Genomic DNA, 16,634 nt, shown 5'->3' on the forward strand with positions numbered 1-16,634 from the left:
TTTAAAATAGCTGCTTTGTTCACACTTTAACAGTCAATTCCTGAGGGCTCAGAAGCCTACTCTCTTCAACACCTTATTTATAAATTTTCTTTTCTCCCATACATTATCTGCCAATCCAATTCCAAACTATTTACCAGCAAGTAGTCAGGAAAGAAGTCTCTTTCTTTTAAAAATTCAGTTCATATGCTTATCCTGCTCTGGGATTAGCACTGGTTGGACATGAAAACAATTCTTCAGCAAGTATTTAATAATCTGTCTTTCTACTTATATTAGTTTTCAATATGATGGACAGCTCCATTCTATTAAATTGCTCTTCAGCAATACCATCATCTCCATTTCCTTCCAGAATATTTTCCTCTTTCCCTTACTCTTACCCATTCTCTTTGCCTCCCTCTGTTTGCTTTCATCTATTTCCATGTTAACTCTTTCATTGCCTAAAATCCCCACAGCTTTAGCAGTGCTTCTTAATATTTCTCATTAAGACATTTACCTGTTTCCAATTTTATTTCTTCTTGTTTCTACCAGTGAGTGTCATAAATTTCACAGAGGATCATAATGCTACCTGTAACCAGGTTTGGAAAAGGAGTCCTTTGTTACTCACATCTCCTTTAGTCTGGATGACTTGTTGAGTATTTTGATCAGGGGTAACAAGAACTCCAGACACCTACCTATCTTAAAAGCTACCCAAAACTAGGGTCACCAGTCTTTAGTCCTTTTCCCTCCAGAGCAATTGCTGCGAAACTTTTAATGCATTTTTTGCATCCTTCCACAAGGGTTTTTTATTAGGTAGCAGGCAAACATTCTTCTCCAAAGCAGTCTGCAACATTTACAGCTACTCACACTATTTTAATTGACAGATTTCCATAGCTTATAAGAATCTTCATTAAACCTTTCTATCTTCTGCTGTCTCTATAAAGCAAACACCATCCACTGCATTACTATTCTTTGGCTGCCTATTCTTCATTCTTTGGGTATCTCTAATTATTTCCCTGTCTATTCTGTTCATCTAACTTTGTGGTATTAGCTTCATTTAATGTAAACCATTGTTTGGGAGACATTTATGGGCAGCTGGGACAAGAAAATACTCACACTTCCTGCTGCTCTCCATGACATATATTCTACAGGTTGTTTCACTTCCATCACAACCTTGATGTCAGGGTTGATTCTAAGTTTTCTCCTGCTCTGGCTAATCTGCTTCTGCTTCTGTGCTATTCTCTGTATTACCCCACCAGTTTCTGATAACATTATCTTCAATAACTTTGTGTCCTCTCATCAGAGGAGACTGAGTCTTCTCCTGTTTTTATCAAATCCCAGCTCCCCACTGCTGTCTGTGGATTTTCCTTTACACAAATTACACTTGAGGAGTTTTAATTCCTTTCTTGCTGATCTTGGAATACAGTCCAGAGTTAGAGAGCAAATGGTATAGAAGTTGCCTCAGCAAACATTTTATTCCACTGAAAAAATATAGTTAATATAAAAACAATTTCTCACTGCAACATGTTAGTGACACAATGAAATTTTCATCAACAAAAGGTCTTATAAATCCACAAATGTAGAACTTCTGTTTGAAACTAGCAGCACAGAGGACCTCAGTGTGGCCAGTTATTCCATAGAAAAAAGCCTGCTCACATCCTTGCAATTTCTGATTAATTTTAAACTAAAGATTTGGTGTATACATAATAGTCACTCCATACCCATCCAGCCAAATTGACTTCATCCCTTCAGGGGTTTTTGGTGTTTTGTTGTTATTTGTTTTGCTTTTGTTTTGCTTGGTTTTGGTTTTTGGAGGGTTTTGTGAATATCCCTTGAAGTTTGCTCTGTCTAGTTTGGCAGATCAGTGGTCTCACTTTTCTTCTGATCCCAAGCAATGGCAGTGGTACAAGGGTATTCTCCTGTTTAGTGACCCTCTGAATTTCTCTGGCCATTAATTTTTCACCTCAGCTCAGACATTATTGAAACACCTTTCACTTCCTTTCTTATAGTTCTGTTTTCTTCAGTACCTTGTTACTTAATTTGTAACTTAAGAGTTTTACCATGACAGATGTGGTCCTGAAGACAGGTTCATTGTATTCCCTTTCAGCAGGGCAATATTCCTATTACCATAGCAGCCAGCCCATTGAGACAAATTTGAATTTTTTCTCTACCTCACTATAAACACCTTCACTACAGTAAATACAAATCCCACTGCATGCAGACTGTAGGAAAATACACAACAAATGAGTACTTCCAACTTTCAGGGAGACTGCAGCAGGCCTCTGGCTTTGGCAAGTGAAAGATTGCAGGCAGTACATCTTATTACATGGGTGGTCGAGTTATTGAACTTTATTGACAAAGGGCTGGATTTTCCAGCAAGACAGAGCTTCATTAAAATTCTGCAGAGACTGAAAATTCAATAATCTCTCTCACAAAGCACTGCATGAGTAGGGCTGATTAGGCAATTTCTCTCTCATTCCATTTCTTTTGCTAAAAGCGTTGTTACTTCTTGTTGGTACAAAAAGACAATCATTAAATGAGCATTCGCTATACTTGATTAAGCAGAAAGTTTTAAAGGTGCATTGGCTCTCTTTCTCTAGAATTAATTGAGGCCTTAAAAAAGTTGCAATAACAACACCACTACCACTTAATCTTTCTAAGCTGAATTATTTAAAATTTGTACCTGATGAATCCATTTATGACTCTTTGTGGCTTTCAATTCTCTGTTTTTGTAGTTACTTGTACATTTGCAGCCAAGTCTGCTGGGTACTGGGAAGAGTGTGTGAATTACTCTCAACTTAATTTCTTTCCTTGTAAATCACAACTTATTTGGTCTCATTGGGTTTCAGATTAAGAGACCCCTTAAAAATAGAATAGTAGGACCAGATTGAAGATGAGCTACCTGATTATCTCTTTTTTGGCAGTGGCTATCAGTTGTTAGGAAGGGAAGTAGCATAACAAGATTATTACTATAATTCCCTTGGAAAAGACAGGGGCCTCAGCAATCCGTAGGTTAGGGAATTATTGACACAGAGGTTGTATCCTCAAAATTAATAACTGTTAGTGGATTTTTCTTCTGTGACTTTGTTTATTCAAGTGCCCCACCATCACCCCTCTCTTGTACAGCACGGTGGTGCCCTGCTGCTTGCCAGAATGCTTGCCTGTAAGCAAAGCCAGTTTAGAGACTAGGAGACTTTATAAATCTGATCTTAAGAGTCTGTTCACAGTAATCACAGAAGCAATTTCCTCTGTTGTTTGATGGGGGTTTTGTTGTGGGTTTTCTCTTTTTGGTTGTTTGTTTTTTGGTTTTGTTTTGCTTTGGCTTTCAGTTTTTGTTTGGTGTTTTTGTTGTGAATTGAGAGGGGGAGAAGTTAAGATTTCATGTGAAGAAAGATGATGATTAAAAAGATCCAAGCCCTACAGGATGGGAACTTAGAAAGAGAATTAGAGCCATTCCACTTATCTTCTCTGCTCTTGATCAGTCCTGTATTATTGATTGTCCTTTTCCCTAAAAGTTTAGCTGCACTCAAAATAGGGTGTCTAATACCGCAGACAATGTCAGTATGTGGTTGCTCAACAACATAAGTTATATAACCTAGTTTGGTCCTCAAAAATAAGGTGAAGAAGCTACTGCTGTAATTCAGTATCTTCAGCTAAGATGTTTTTGGAACACAGACCAATCCACTCTGACCCTGACTGTATTTGAAAAAAAAAACCAAAACAACCAAATACCACAGTCCTGATTCCAGTTGTATTCTGCTCAGTTGAACTCCCATTAACATCAGTGAAATTTTGTCTAAGTTAGCACTGAGAAAAACAAAACAAATAGTCTTCTAAATATGGTCCAGTATTGGTGCAAGTACATAAAACTGTGCATTGAATTATTAATGCAAAGCTTAGGTATTGCTGTGCCTCTCACCCTTTGATCACCATGCCATTTCTGACAAACTATTTGATATTTATCTTGATAGTTATTTTCAGTGAAAGGCACCCAAAAATATTTTAGAACTCAGTATAGTGACAGACCACAGGCCAGAAGAACAGATGTCTAGCCCAAGACATCTGGGTAGCAGATGAGGGTGTAAGAAGCACCAGGTGGCAGCAGGACCCAGCAACATGCCAGCAAAGGCTTAACATACGTGGGAGACCTGTCCTGCAGAGAGAAGCAGTAGAGTAGACAGGCTTAACTGCTTCCATGCTTAATTCCTGAAGATACCATTCTTCAGATTAAAATTTTGGACACAGTTATTGTCAAATCTGAAGGGGACACATAAACAGACTTTCACCAGATCTACCATCCTCATAAGCTTATATGTTCTACAGCCTGGAAAAGCAAGTTTCAAGAAGCAACTTCTCTTTGTTAATGGCTTGGGAGATACCCCACTGCAGGTCTCTACAGCTGTCTTCATATGTCTCTCCTTTCTAAAACGCTGTTCAGCACAACTGCCTTGTCTTGAAACTTTTGCACGTTATTCCATTTTGCTATTTCTCTGAGCGGACTTTTGAAAGGGACTTGCTGGCACTGCTAACATGTCTGCACGAGGGGGCAGGAGAGGCTCACACTTTCAGCAGCAAAAGCTGCCTGCGATAAGAGTAAGAGGAAAAAAGTGACTTTAGCACTGCAAGTCCCTCTGGTTCTTTACCCTTCTCCTCTCCTTGAAGATAGCCCTTGCTGCAAGGCTATTTTACAGTAGTGGCTGGAAAATAAATATGGCTTGCAATAAAACTTGTGTCAACAAAGGTCTGCAGATTTGTCTCAAATACACATAAGTGTCTGAAATTGTTAGCAGGAAAAGACCATTTTTTCATAGCAATTTCAATTCCTATAATTACTTTGAAATAAATACCAGTAAGAACTGCAGTTAAAACACAGATCAGAAATTCCCTTCCCTTATGTTTTTTTTCTGACCATAATTAAGACACTGTGCTTTAAAATCAGGAAACACAAACACCACGGCCTGGGAAATGTGAGGAATAGGGTTACAGGAGAAATTAGAAGGATGCCTCATCGCAGTCATAAAGTAGTCCAGCAAAGTGGATCAGAGTTTGAGTCAGCCAAGCCATGATCCCATGTAAATCAAAGTCAATCTCTTGATGCAGTAATACACAATTTACACCTAATAAAGAGTGGCTCACATTCTTCTATGGAGAAAAAAAAAGTGCTGAGAAGAAAAAGCTCGTGTTCATATGTTTACTTAATCCAACTACTTGCTACAGTAATAACCACTAAAATTTGTCTTGGAACACAAACCTTCAGTCTTCTCATCTTCCATACATTTTTGAAAAAATAAGTGTACAAACAAGAACCATGAGAATGTTTGATAGGTCTGAAGCTGAAACCAACTATTTTTTTCTGTAAAATAAATAATGTAGCCTTGCAATACTTTTAGAAGGTAGAGGACTATTCTTTTCCTGTAAAGAGATGAAAAGAGGGTCTCATGAAGGTGGTGACTTGACATGGGAAGACAGAAGAAGACAGAGTAAATGGGAAGCTTCTTGTTACTCAGCATCTATTCCATCACATGTTCCATTGCAAGTGCTGCAGTTATCACCTTCCCTTATCTGCACAAAAATCCTCAGTGTCTCAGTCCTGCAGTACTATCCTACACAGGGAAGTATGACATAAACCAGGGTAGATCATTAAGCTCTGAAAATGCAGGGCAAGAAGTATGAAAAATGTTGACCTTGCTTGAAGTGGTTGCATTTGTCTAATTCCCTCTCTGGAGAGAGCCCACACCCCTGCCACAGCTGTGGACTACTTCTGCACTCTCCTGTGCACACATTCCAATGCTTGTTTATCTTGTGAGCTAACTCAACTTCCTAAACTACCTAATAATAAAGCTAACAAAGTAACAATCACTTCTTCTAAAAAGAAATTAAATTTCAGGCCAGCTTCAGTGTCCTAGAAAATTTCACCCTGGTATGCCTCAAATGCACATCAAGGTCAAGTCACCAGGTTGACTCTATTGGGAATGCTGCTACACCTTCACAGATCAGGAGACCCATGAAGAAAGCATTAAAGCTGAAGCTATCATAGAAAACTGGTCAGATATGCCATAACACAATAAGGGAATTTAGCACCTGCCTCCTATTAACTTTCTGCATCTATAGCAACCACTCAGGCAGAGGCTTTGGGTCTAGTATTAGTTCTGGGACTGCTGGTCCTCTTTAACCACTTGTCCTCAGTGGGCATATTTGTTCCAGTGACTAACTTGACACCATTCCTGTCAAGTATTCCCTTCAAGACCATCCCTTTCTTGTATTTCTCTGACAAATGCATGCTTTGTTTTAGATCCTTCAACAGAATAACTCAGGTCTAAAGGGTCCTGTCTCCATTCCACAAAACCACAGCAGTATTTTGTAATGTAGCTCCACCGAGGATTGCTAGATGTGGGTGTGGCTATTCTGATTCTGCATTTTAAGGAGTTGGGTGAGAACCTACCTGATTTTAAGTGCCCAGGCAATGTTCCCTGATTTACACAGGATTGTAAGGTGACTTAAAATTAAAAATGTGTCTGAAGCACCGTGCTAAATTAGACATTGCCTGTAGGGAATAAAACAATAAAAAAAATCCAGCTGTTGGCACCAAGGAAGGCTTCTTTATGCTGGGTGGCCGAGACCACATTTTCAAAGTGGAGAGATGAAGGCTATAATTGAGGCTTCCCATGCATGTTCAAATCAGAGCCTTGCACAAAACTGTTTAAAGCAATGAGAAGCCTTGCACTGACTTTAAAACTTTGAATAAGGTTGTTACACAGCAAATATTGCAGATAAGGCCACCACAGATTGGCACTTGGACAATAGAGGCAGATTTCAGGTAAAATCAACCGCTTTGGTGCAAACATACCATTACTGAATAATTTTTGCCCATGATCTGATCCTTATCATAGCCTGCAACAAAATCTCACACTTGTGAGGTACGTCCTGGGTACATCCCAATCACTTGACTTGGAGATCTCTGTATTCCACCAATTCAACCATGCTAAAGAACAGATTTGCATAGTGCAGAAATCAGTCACTGCATAAGTTCATTGGTTTTATTATTTAAGGCAAGGGCTGTATTTTCCTGCAGAAAAATTGTATTCAATGGCAATTGCAAGTCACAATTGCGCACTGCTGAGATAGAGGTGAAACAGCAATAGTTAAATGCTTCCCTCCTGTGATGGTATTAGCATGACTGCTAGGAAATATGTGCTTGAAAATGCCAGAGAAAGTGATTTGTCTGTGACAGAAGCAGTTTTAAGAAGAGAGAAAATGAAAACCACAGCCACACTAAAATAAAGCCTCTTTTAATGAGCTTCGGATGCCTTCTGGAAAATTGAGAAGAGATTTTAATGCATAAATGGTTCTTCTGGTATATCATTATATTTTCTGTTGGAAGGTTTTGTTGGGTAGTTTTTTTGTTGTTGTTGTTTGGATTTTTTTACCTACCAAGTATATACTTTTTTTATTTAACAGAGAACAAGACTTCTGTTGTTAGAAACAGAAAGCAGGAAGAACCAAATTGCTCTAGTCGTCAGAAGGACCAGTGTGAGAGATGTTTACCTGAACCTAACCTAGATTCCTGAGGATACCCACCAGTATTTCCTGGAGGATGGATTGGTAACCAATTTAGCTTTGTGTTGCTGAGCATGAGTCATTGGAAATCATAATGAACAAGTGTCATCCCTAAGGTGAAAGTAAAGAGAGGAAAGTGCATGGAAAAAAAAAATCAAATATGCCTTTGTGGACCCTGCTTATGGGCACAGAAAAAGATGGAGCAAAATTACACCTCTTGAGGGTGTGGTGGTTTTCACTCTATTTTATTGTGGCAACCTAGCCGCATGCTCTCCTGTTGAATTCCCCTTTGTCATATGGCCTGCTCAGAATAACTGACATATTTATGTGTTATGTTATCTGTCCTTAATCTGTCTCATTTTATGCCACTAGAGACATTAGTGGGGTCCTATTACTGCTAGACTCGTTGAAAAAACAGCACTCATATCCTTCACTCTAACACTCAAAGGGCAACCCTGTCATTGGGGAAGTAATCTGAACTTGTTAACTAGCATCTCACAGCTTCTCATTCATATTTTTTCATGAAGTTGTAGGAATTTATAGTTCTTGCTTTCAAAATGAAAGGAACAAGTAAATAATTTAAAATTAGGAGAAATTTCAAGGTGCAAACACTGTACCATTCAACTATACTCTATTTTTAATTGCTTTCCAAGGAATCTGTGCACACTAAGTGAGGCTCAAGAAATACAGAACATTTTCCCTATGAGAGTTATTTATGGCATCATTGAAGGCAAAAGGTGTATACTCATCTTCAGCACTTCCTGAATGAATAATATAGATTTGAAACAAGGATTGTTGAAGGCTCCTCCTTCAAACAAGTTTTATGAAGAAATGGCAGCTTTTACCTGAAGCATACAGGCCAGGCATTTGTCTGCCACAAGCAGTTTCAGAAGCTGAACATCCATTTCAAAATGCCACCTCTGAGATCACTCTCTAAATCCAGGCAATATAGAGAGAGGGGTCTCATCACAATGCCAGTTGGCTGGATCAGACTTTCTCTCCTCCCCTCCATTCAGTGTGACTGCAATTACACCTAAATTCATGATGTAATGAATTGTACATTCATGTGCTGTAACCAAGCTTTTGAACTGAGGAGGAGGGAAGGAATTCCTCTACTGAAAGTCATGATGCCTAAATCCTGGTCTGGAACTGATCCTAACAAAGTAAGGCCTTGAATTCCCTTCTTAGAGAGGAGTTTGTCACTCCTGATGACTGTTGAGCTTGATATTTTCTCAACTCTGGCTGATCATTAACATTCAGGCTCTATGACAAACATTTATTCTTTATTTTCCTTAAGTCCTAAGAATACCAGCTGCCCAGTTAGACCTCAAGTTTCCCTTTTCTCATTCCCTCTGCTTATTCCACACAGACGATTTCCAGGCTAGGAGGGAACATGCAGCACTGCTGCTGTCTGCTGCATAAAAAACATAGAGGATGGGAAGAGGAGATCCAAGACAAACATCTTACCTATGCAAGTGGTATGTTACTAGACTTTTTTGTTTGGTTTTTTATTTAAAAATATTTTTAAAAATCTTTTCAATAATCAATTTCCCAAGGAGAGACAACTGAAAGCATTTTGTCTGGCAGAGGAGAGTTGTTCATAGGCTGCATGTAGGGTCAGGTTTAAGTTTATTTTATTACTTTGGCTTGTGGCTGTCACAAGTCCAATAATTTATAGTGAGGGTCTTAGAGAGACCAGAGTCAATGCACTCCTTGCCCACTTAAAAACTTCATCTACCTCATGGCAAGATGACTGTAGTGCATCTTTACAAGACAGTTTTGAATCATGTTTCATCTATCCTTAATATCTTGTCTTGAAAGCATGCTCAGCAATATGAAGGACCTATTCCATACGGGCTTTTGGCCACACATTGCACCAGCAATTCATGTAATTGAAACCCTCTTTTAATTAAATATTCCATTTTTCTCTGAGCTGTGTCAGACACAGAAATGTCACTGAGATTCAGATCCTTCATCTGCTACCCTTTTGCAAAGGTTCTCTGAAACCAATCCAATCCTTCTGACATCAGTCCTGTGACAATCCCTCTACACGGCACAGAAGAGGAGTGTCTTGAGGTTTCAAGCTGCCACTTTCTTCTGCTGCATGCTCAGACTTTAGCCTCCATTTCTAATTTGATTGCCTACAAGATCCTCTCTAAAAGGGCTGAAGAGAAAAGGGTTTATGGAGGAGACTGGAAGATATGATTATTCAGCATCTACCCCCATTTTTGCTGCTGTCTCCCTCTGTACCTCCATCTCTGTCTGCCTCACTTCTTTTCTTTCATCACACGTTTGTTCAGCAAAGAAGGAGGGCATTTTTTAGGTGGAGGCCTATTTTTTATTCTTGTCTTCTCTTCTAGGTTCTACCACACTCTTAACCATTAATACATAGCAGTGAAACAAGTCTGCAGTTTCACAAGCTCATCTCACCAACTGAAGTAGTTCAGTTGTTAACTCCCTTGGCTGTTACTAAACTCTTCCAAGCACCAGTGAGAAAGAGACAAGAAAAGTCCTTGGGAATAGAAAATATCTGGTCATAATCATAATGTCAGTGCCTAATCTGTCACATGAGGGTTCAAGACCAAGACTAAATGTTTGAACTCACTCCTGGAAAAGGAGACCCAAGCTTCTAAAGAAACTACAAAAATCTCTACTACAAAATTAACTACAGAATCAGTGGACCATGTTAACAAACAGCAGCTAAAGAATAAATTCAAAGAAAAGCACGGATCTCACTCCCCTCGAGTTGCTTTCCTTTTGCTTCTGTCTGTCTACATCAGTTAATGACTGCTCAAGAGCTTATCCCTCCAGCTGCCAAGATATCTCAAACCCAGAACTATTTTTTGCCTATAGCTGGCCAGCTGATTCCCAGAAGAGTGGAAATCATCACAAATTTCAATCATATGCAAGTTGAAAGTGGTATCCTGTCTCAGCAGGATTACACCAGTTGTTCATTCATCTGGTAGTGTTTTTCTCATCCTGAGTGCTATGAGTTGGAGAGGGGCAAGAGACCACAAGGCTATAAAGTTCACAGGAAATAGTAACAAAGGCTGTTGCCTTCCATCCAGAAGGCAGACATACATCAGTGATGCATCTAGTGATCCTCACATACACAGCAAAAAATCATCTCTGCTACTGCAGAAAGTACAAGTAGCCGCATTTACAAAGAGGGCTTTTCTAAAGATTAAAAAAATGAGAATGAAATTCCTTCCTTGCAAGGTTGACATGCACCATTACTAGTTCCACAGGTGCATAACAACTGCTAAATCCATGCAGGGCCTGATGCACCAGCTGCATCTGCACACTGATCTTGGCCCAAGCCAAGCTTCTGTTGTGTATGGGTGCCAGCAGTGCACCCACACTGCTTATTCTCCATAGCCTGATTCTCCAAGCTCTAATAGGAGAGTTACAGGAAGTTTACCTTTCAGGTAAACAGGTGTTAACACCCTCCTTATATAAGGAAAGGCACAGGGGTTTGGGACTAGCTGTTTGTGTATTTACACTCTGGTTCATCAACCCTAGTACTTAATTGCTTTTTCCAAATTGAAGCAGAGAAGAGAGAGAAGTTCAGTTAATGAATAAACTGTTCCCATTGTTAATTAATCAGTGGCATAATAATGATTCAGAATCAGAGCTCCTCTGTTCTAGGCATACTCAAAAAGAGATCAGCTCACCTCCTCCCAAACACTTGAGAAAGGCAGCATTCAGAGGTTGCCTAGCAAGTGAGCCGACGCAGGCTGTGCTACAGAGTGTGCTGCCACAAACGTCGTCTTGACGCACTCCCACTTCAGCTCCCTCGTCACCAGCTCTGGGTATGTGACACTGCAAAAAAAGAGAATTTCCCAGGTAATCAGGGCCTTAAACAGCTAGGACTAAGTTTTGGCCCCAAGTCCTGGCACACCACTCAGATGGCAGAAAGCTGGTGTGCAGTGTTCCTGGCGTGACATGCATAATAAGCAAGTTGCTACCTCCACTACCATCCACACTTGTCACACTCTGCAAATGCTCTCAATGTTTAGCTTCATTTGTTGGAGCCATTAGAGTAGCCACAGTAGCTAGTGCTGGGTACATTCAGGGGTTCACTCTGGAGCTGTTGCCCTTTGATGTTCTACAAAGAATTAGAAAGTTTTTCCAGAGCAAAATATATCAGACCTCAGACTACATGGTTAATAAGTAGTGAAGAGCAGGCAGGCAAATTGCCAGGCAGAAGTGGAAAGCATGTCACCACTGGAGAGGAACAGCTCACCTTCATCACAGACAAACTGAGATGGCATCTGCTGTAAGTCTGCCAAGTGCTCACATTTCCTTGCCTTGATTTCACCTGTGGCAGCACAGGCAGGAGAGCTAGCTATGCACGTGGTCAGGACATTCTGCTTTGTTTGAGTACTCGGCAGTCCATTGACCCGGCGTTTTACTATGAACTCAAAGCACATTTATCCAGAACACTGGGAGACTGGGGGCTGGAGGGCTATTCCAAGAGCTGAACTGACAGAAGTTGATGTCCTCATCATTTATGGCTTAATCAGCTTAATCATTGTGTCACCAGGGCATTACAAAAATAACAACTAGCTTCCAGACCGGTCGATACATTTATAAGGTTTTTGTACATTGACCTTTTAATACACAGCTGACTGTGTAATCTGCCCTGATGGAAGAAAATGGCATTTATCATCAAAAAAAAAAAATCTGGCATGGTATTACCACACTCCACAGAGACTAGCTAAACTAAAGTAAGCCCATAACAAGTGTACTAATTAGAGGATGAAAGGAACTGATGCAAAGTCAAAAAACCCAGGAAATCAAATTTCCAGGGATATTTGCAAGGCTGTGAGTGTTTTCTGTGTGCAGCAAGACAATGCTGAAACATCCACAAAAGCAAGGACTTTTCTTTCCACGGGCTTCAACAGACAGTTCAAATTTAAATAGTGCAAAGAATGGCATGTGAGGAAACATGGAAATTTGAGGGAGAGGTGAGCAAAGTGATTATTCAAGGAAAGAACGAGTGAGCAAAAACTTGTCACATGACCCAGCCAGTGGATGCTAAAGAAATTAAGGGCAGGGGTGATATGGGGGAATGAATTTTGGAAGTCTATGATCTGGGGACCCAGTGCACAGTGATAAAGGCCTGGGACACAAGGGGATTAGACAGTAGTTTCTGAAGTAGCAACAGCAGGAAGTTTATGCAGGAAATAAGTAGCAGACAATCTCTTCAGAGACAAATATCCTGTCTTCCTACAAACTTTCCTAGTTAAGAAAAAGAAAGAACCCAAATAAATCCCATATAACGGAGTCATCAGATTTTATTTTTTTTTACCCTTTAAGTAAACAAAATCTTCTTTTGAGTTCTTTAAGAGGCCTTTGTGGGTTTTAAAATAAGAAAAATTAACACCACATTTCCCAAAACTGAATTTGCACACCCCAAGAGTTTTACTGCCCACACTGGTTTCCTTTGTTTTGTTAGTTGCGCTCCACATCAGAAACAATGAAACAACTTTTTTTTGTTGTTATTGTTAAGAAACATCTTTCAAATTGAAAACTGTAAACCACTCCTGGTGCATGTGAGCATGGATGTGTGGGGGTGTGTGAGCAAGCTTGTTTGTGACAGAGGAAGAGTGGATACATGTGTAATAGGGGAAAAATGAGAGCTAAGAAAGAAAAAATCCAGTCTAGAGTGGAATTAAGCAGTTGTGAAACAGGATTATAACAAGATGAGGTTATTTTTGTGATTTTAGGCCAGTTGGGAAGTGGGAAACCTAGAAATTCTCTCAGTTAATAGCAAGGCAATTCAGAGTTCATTCAATGCTCTTGGTTGTTTGGCTGTTTGTTTTAAATCTCCCAGCAACAACGGGAAGAAGATTTGCAAAAAACTATAGGAGGGAAAAGCTCCATGGGGTTTAAAAAAAAAATAGAAAAAGGAAAGAAAAGGACAAAAACCTCTACCCATATGAATAAAAGCTCTCTCTGTGCTGGGCTTCTTTTAACAAGAGTTGCTCTTGTAGGTTTCTATATTGTAACAGCTGGGCTGCATTTTTTCACCACTCCTTTTTAAGCAAAAACCCAGGGATTTTAGTGGGACCTGGTGCAGATTACAAGAGCTCAGGGTAACTAATCAGCTGCTGCTGGGTCAGAAAGAAAAGATCCACTGTTGAAAAATAGCAGGAATTGTTCCCCTCCTTCAACTAAAGTGGTACTGAGTACTGCTTCCTTCTGGCAGTTTCTGTGCTACAAATTTTTCTTTTAAAATCTTATTTACTTTTCCAGCAGTGATTCAGGCAGTTACTTAAGGTCCTGCAGCTAAATCAAATATTTAATTTTCATCTAGTGTCAGTGAAAGATAACAGAGCTCGGCAGGTACTCAGCATGAACAAATTGAGATTTCGATTACTACAAGTACTGCTGTGTTCTCAGACAGCCATAGACACAGTCTGTCCAGACAATGGGTAGTTAGTAGGAGCCATTCTTCCTAAGAACCATTTTGTCCTGCTCCTTTCCCAAGGCTGCCAACAGAGCTAAGTGATTCCTTGGGAAGCACACACTTGACTCCACTGGCCTGAGTCCCATCCCACCACGTCACATCATGCAGCCAGCATTTGAAAACAATCTGCCCTCACTGCTGGGACAGCACAGGGCTGGAATACTCACCTACAGGTTAAGCAGTCAGCATTCCATTTCCAGTCCTGCAAAGCCATCCAATTACTCACCATGCAATTACTTGGTAGTCAGTAAATAAAATTCACATGATCAGAAAAAGACTGCTTTGTTAGGGAAAGGAGGAACAGGATAAATAGAAAATTAGGGGGTTCTTTTCCAGGAGAGAAAAATATTAGTTTCAAAATTTGTATCCATATTTCTTCTCCAGTTCAGGGATGTTTGTCTGGATCCATTTCTAGCCTTAAACTACAAGGATGACTTACCATCTAAAAAAAGCCTCACATTTGGGCAATGTGTCTCACGTCCTTTGCTACTAATTCAGCCTGCAGACTCCAGAAGATGGGCCACCTCAGATTAGGTCCATGTGTTGTTAGCAACTGGCAATGTGTAAGGCAATAGAAGTATTATACAACACTTTGGTAATGGCTGAATTCTGCTTATTAACTTCAATAACTTTAACAAAATAAAATTACTCAAGCCTAGCAAACCTATTGACTCCTCAAAGCTGGAAAGGACCTAAATTTACTTTCTCCTCAGTGCTTAAAGCCACTATTTCGAAGTTAACTGAAACAGTAATTAAAAGAAAATTAGCCCACTAGTACTGGAGCTAACTTTAATTCTATTTCCCACTCTAGATGCAATACAGACAAATCAAAGCCTCACTGTAAAAGATACATGAGGTTTAACACATACATATGGTTTACACAGGAAAACCAAGTGATATGTTCAGCTTTGGAATATGATGGCCTATGAGTGCTTTCTACGTGGCAGAGGGAGAAGTGGTGGTACCACTTTCCTTCAGGTTCAGCTAGCTTTGGGAATCTGAAAATCTCGTTTAAATTCAGATAGCTGTAAGATTATGTGGAAACATTGGGCAGAAGGAGTGAAAGAAAAGTTTTATAAGGATGTGCTCCCAGGAAATCCCACCTATTTGCATGGCAAAGTGATCACAGTGATGATAAAGCAAGAGAACTGGGCTCCAGAGTTTTTGTTCAGAACATGTACATAGGCCATGTAGACCACTTCCCTGGCTCAGCAGGTTGCCCCCCAATCCCCTTTCTAGTAGTGCAGTGGGAAGTGCCTTAAAAATGCATGTAGGGAGCTTCTTTAGCTAGTCTACAGATAGATCCTATAGATATATAGGTAGGTTTCTTGTGTTTGTCTATTCTAACATTAGCTGTGCTAAAGAATTAGGATTATGCAACTGTACTTGCAACTCAGCAGAATGCATTTTAATTTCAGGATTTTTCTTATCATGTTCCATCTCAGTTTTTCTTTGCTTATATTTATCTTGCCTACACTCCTAAATATTTCCTTTCCCCTGACCCCTCTCTTCTTGGTATTCATGTCACACAATTTCTTCAGACTGTTAACATCTTTCTACTTCAGCATCCCAAAATTAAACAAGATTTAGAATCTTCTCTCACAAATCCAACACAATATGAACACTTCTCTTAAAGGTGACTCCTCTCACAGAGCTGGACTTGAGAGGCTGACAGACTCACAGCCTAGGACTTCACAAACTAGGTCAAAGAACTGTAATTTCAGCTGGGCATTTCCTGCCTTTTTTCCCTGCATGAAAACATATATTTATAAACTGATGCTGAGAAACTCTGAAGAGCAAATCACAGAGTTTAGCCAGCTGAAGAAAAGGCAGAACCTCAATTCAAACACATAAATCTGAAAGTGTTTTTACCCTTTGATTTTTTGACCCTGTTTTTGTGTTGACAAGGGGGGGGAATCCCCTTTCTGTGACAGATGCACGATAGTATAGAAATTTGCTTCTCTGCAAATATGAAAGCACAATATAATAAGGGGAAGGCAGGAGATGTTTTTGCAGGTTCTAGCTTTCCATTTCATATTTATCATGTAGACTCTTTGGATTAAGAAGTTGGCATGTCTCAAACATATCCTGCTTGCTTGAGTGCCATAGTATTGGAAAGAAACATTCAGAGCTTCATGTTTCTTCTGTATTACAATGGTATTAGTTACAAACCATGCATGGAGACCAATTACTTTGCCCCAGAGCTATTTGGCTCTCCAGGCTAAACAACTACTCACTGTCTCAGAACAAGGACAGAAATTAAATGCACAGCTGACTCTTTGCAAATCTTGACTAAAGGCTGGGAAACAGCATGTCCACCCTTCAGCTTTCAAGGAGGTCTATGGGAAAATAATGTGGAGGAATAAAGGAAAGGCACGGGAATTACTTTGTAAGACAGTATGATTCTCTAATTTCTCAGGAATTAAGAGGTGAGATGTAATTAATCACTATAACTAATTCATTATATAACCTTGACAAAATCCCTAGTGATTGATTCTGTGCTCAGGTTTTCCTGTACACATTTTCAGAGCATTAGCTAATGCAAAGCAAGTCACCCAGATTTTTAAAGCCTTTTAGGAACTCTCAAAGCTAACAACTATCTCTGAGACTACTCCACTTTTTAGGAGGT

General features: G+C 39.7%; 2 long non-coding RNA genes across 3 annotated transcripts in view; one reads left to right on the forward strand and one right to left on the reverse strand.

Moving 5' to 3' along the window:
• Window positions 1-11,642, reverse strand: part of LOC108961237 (uncharacterized) — a 29,827-nt gene extending 18,185 nt beyond the window's left edge. For both annotated transcript variants that reach the window (XR_007777685.1, XR_007777684.1), the window contains exons 1-2: window positions 11,499-11,642; window positions 11,205-11,352 (exon numbers count right to left, since the gene is read on the reverse strand). This is a non-coding gene — a long non-coding RNA (uncharacterized LOC108961237). The remainder of the gene's footprint in view (window positions 1-11,204; window positions 11,353-11,498) is intronic.
• Window positions 8,851-10,260, forward strand: LOC108961238 (uncharacterized). The gene is made up of 2 exons (XR_001989445.3): window positions 8,851-9,008; window positions 9,891-10,260. It is a non-coding gene; the product is annotated as an uncharacterized LOC108961238 (long non-coding RNA).
• Window positions 11,643-16,634: the final 4,992 nt, after the last annotated feature.

This window comes from Serinus canaria, chromosome 5, assembly GCF_022539315.1.
Source record: "Serinus canaria isolate serCan28SL12 chromosome 5, serCan2020, whole genome shotgun sequence".
NCBI lineage: Eukaryota > Metazoa > Chordata > Aves > Passeriformes > Fringillidae > Serinus > Serinus canaria.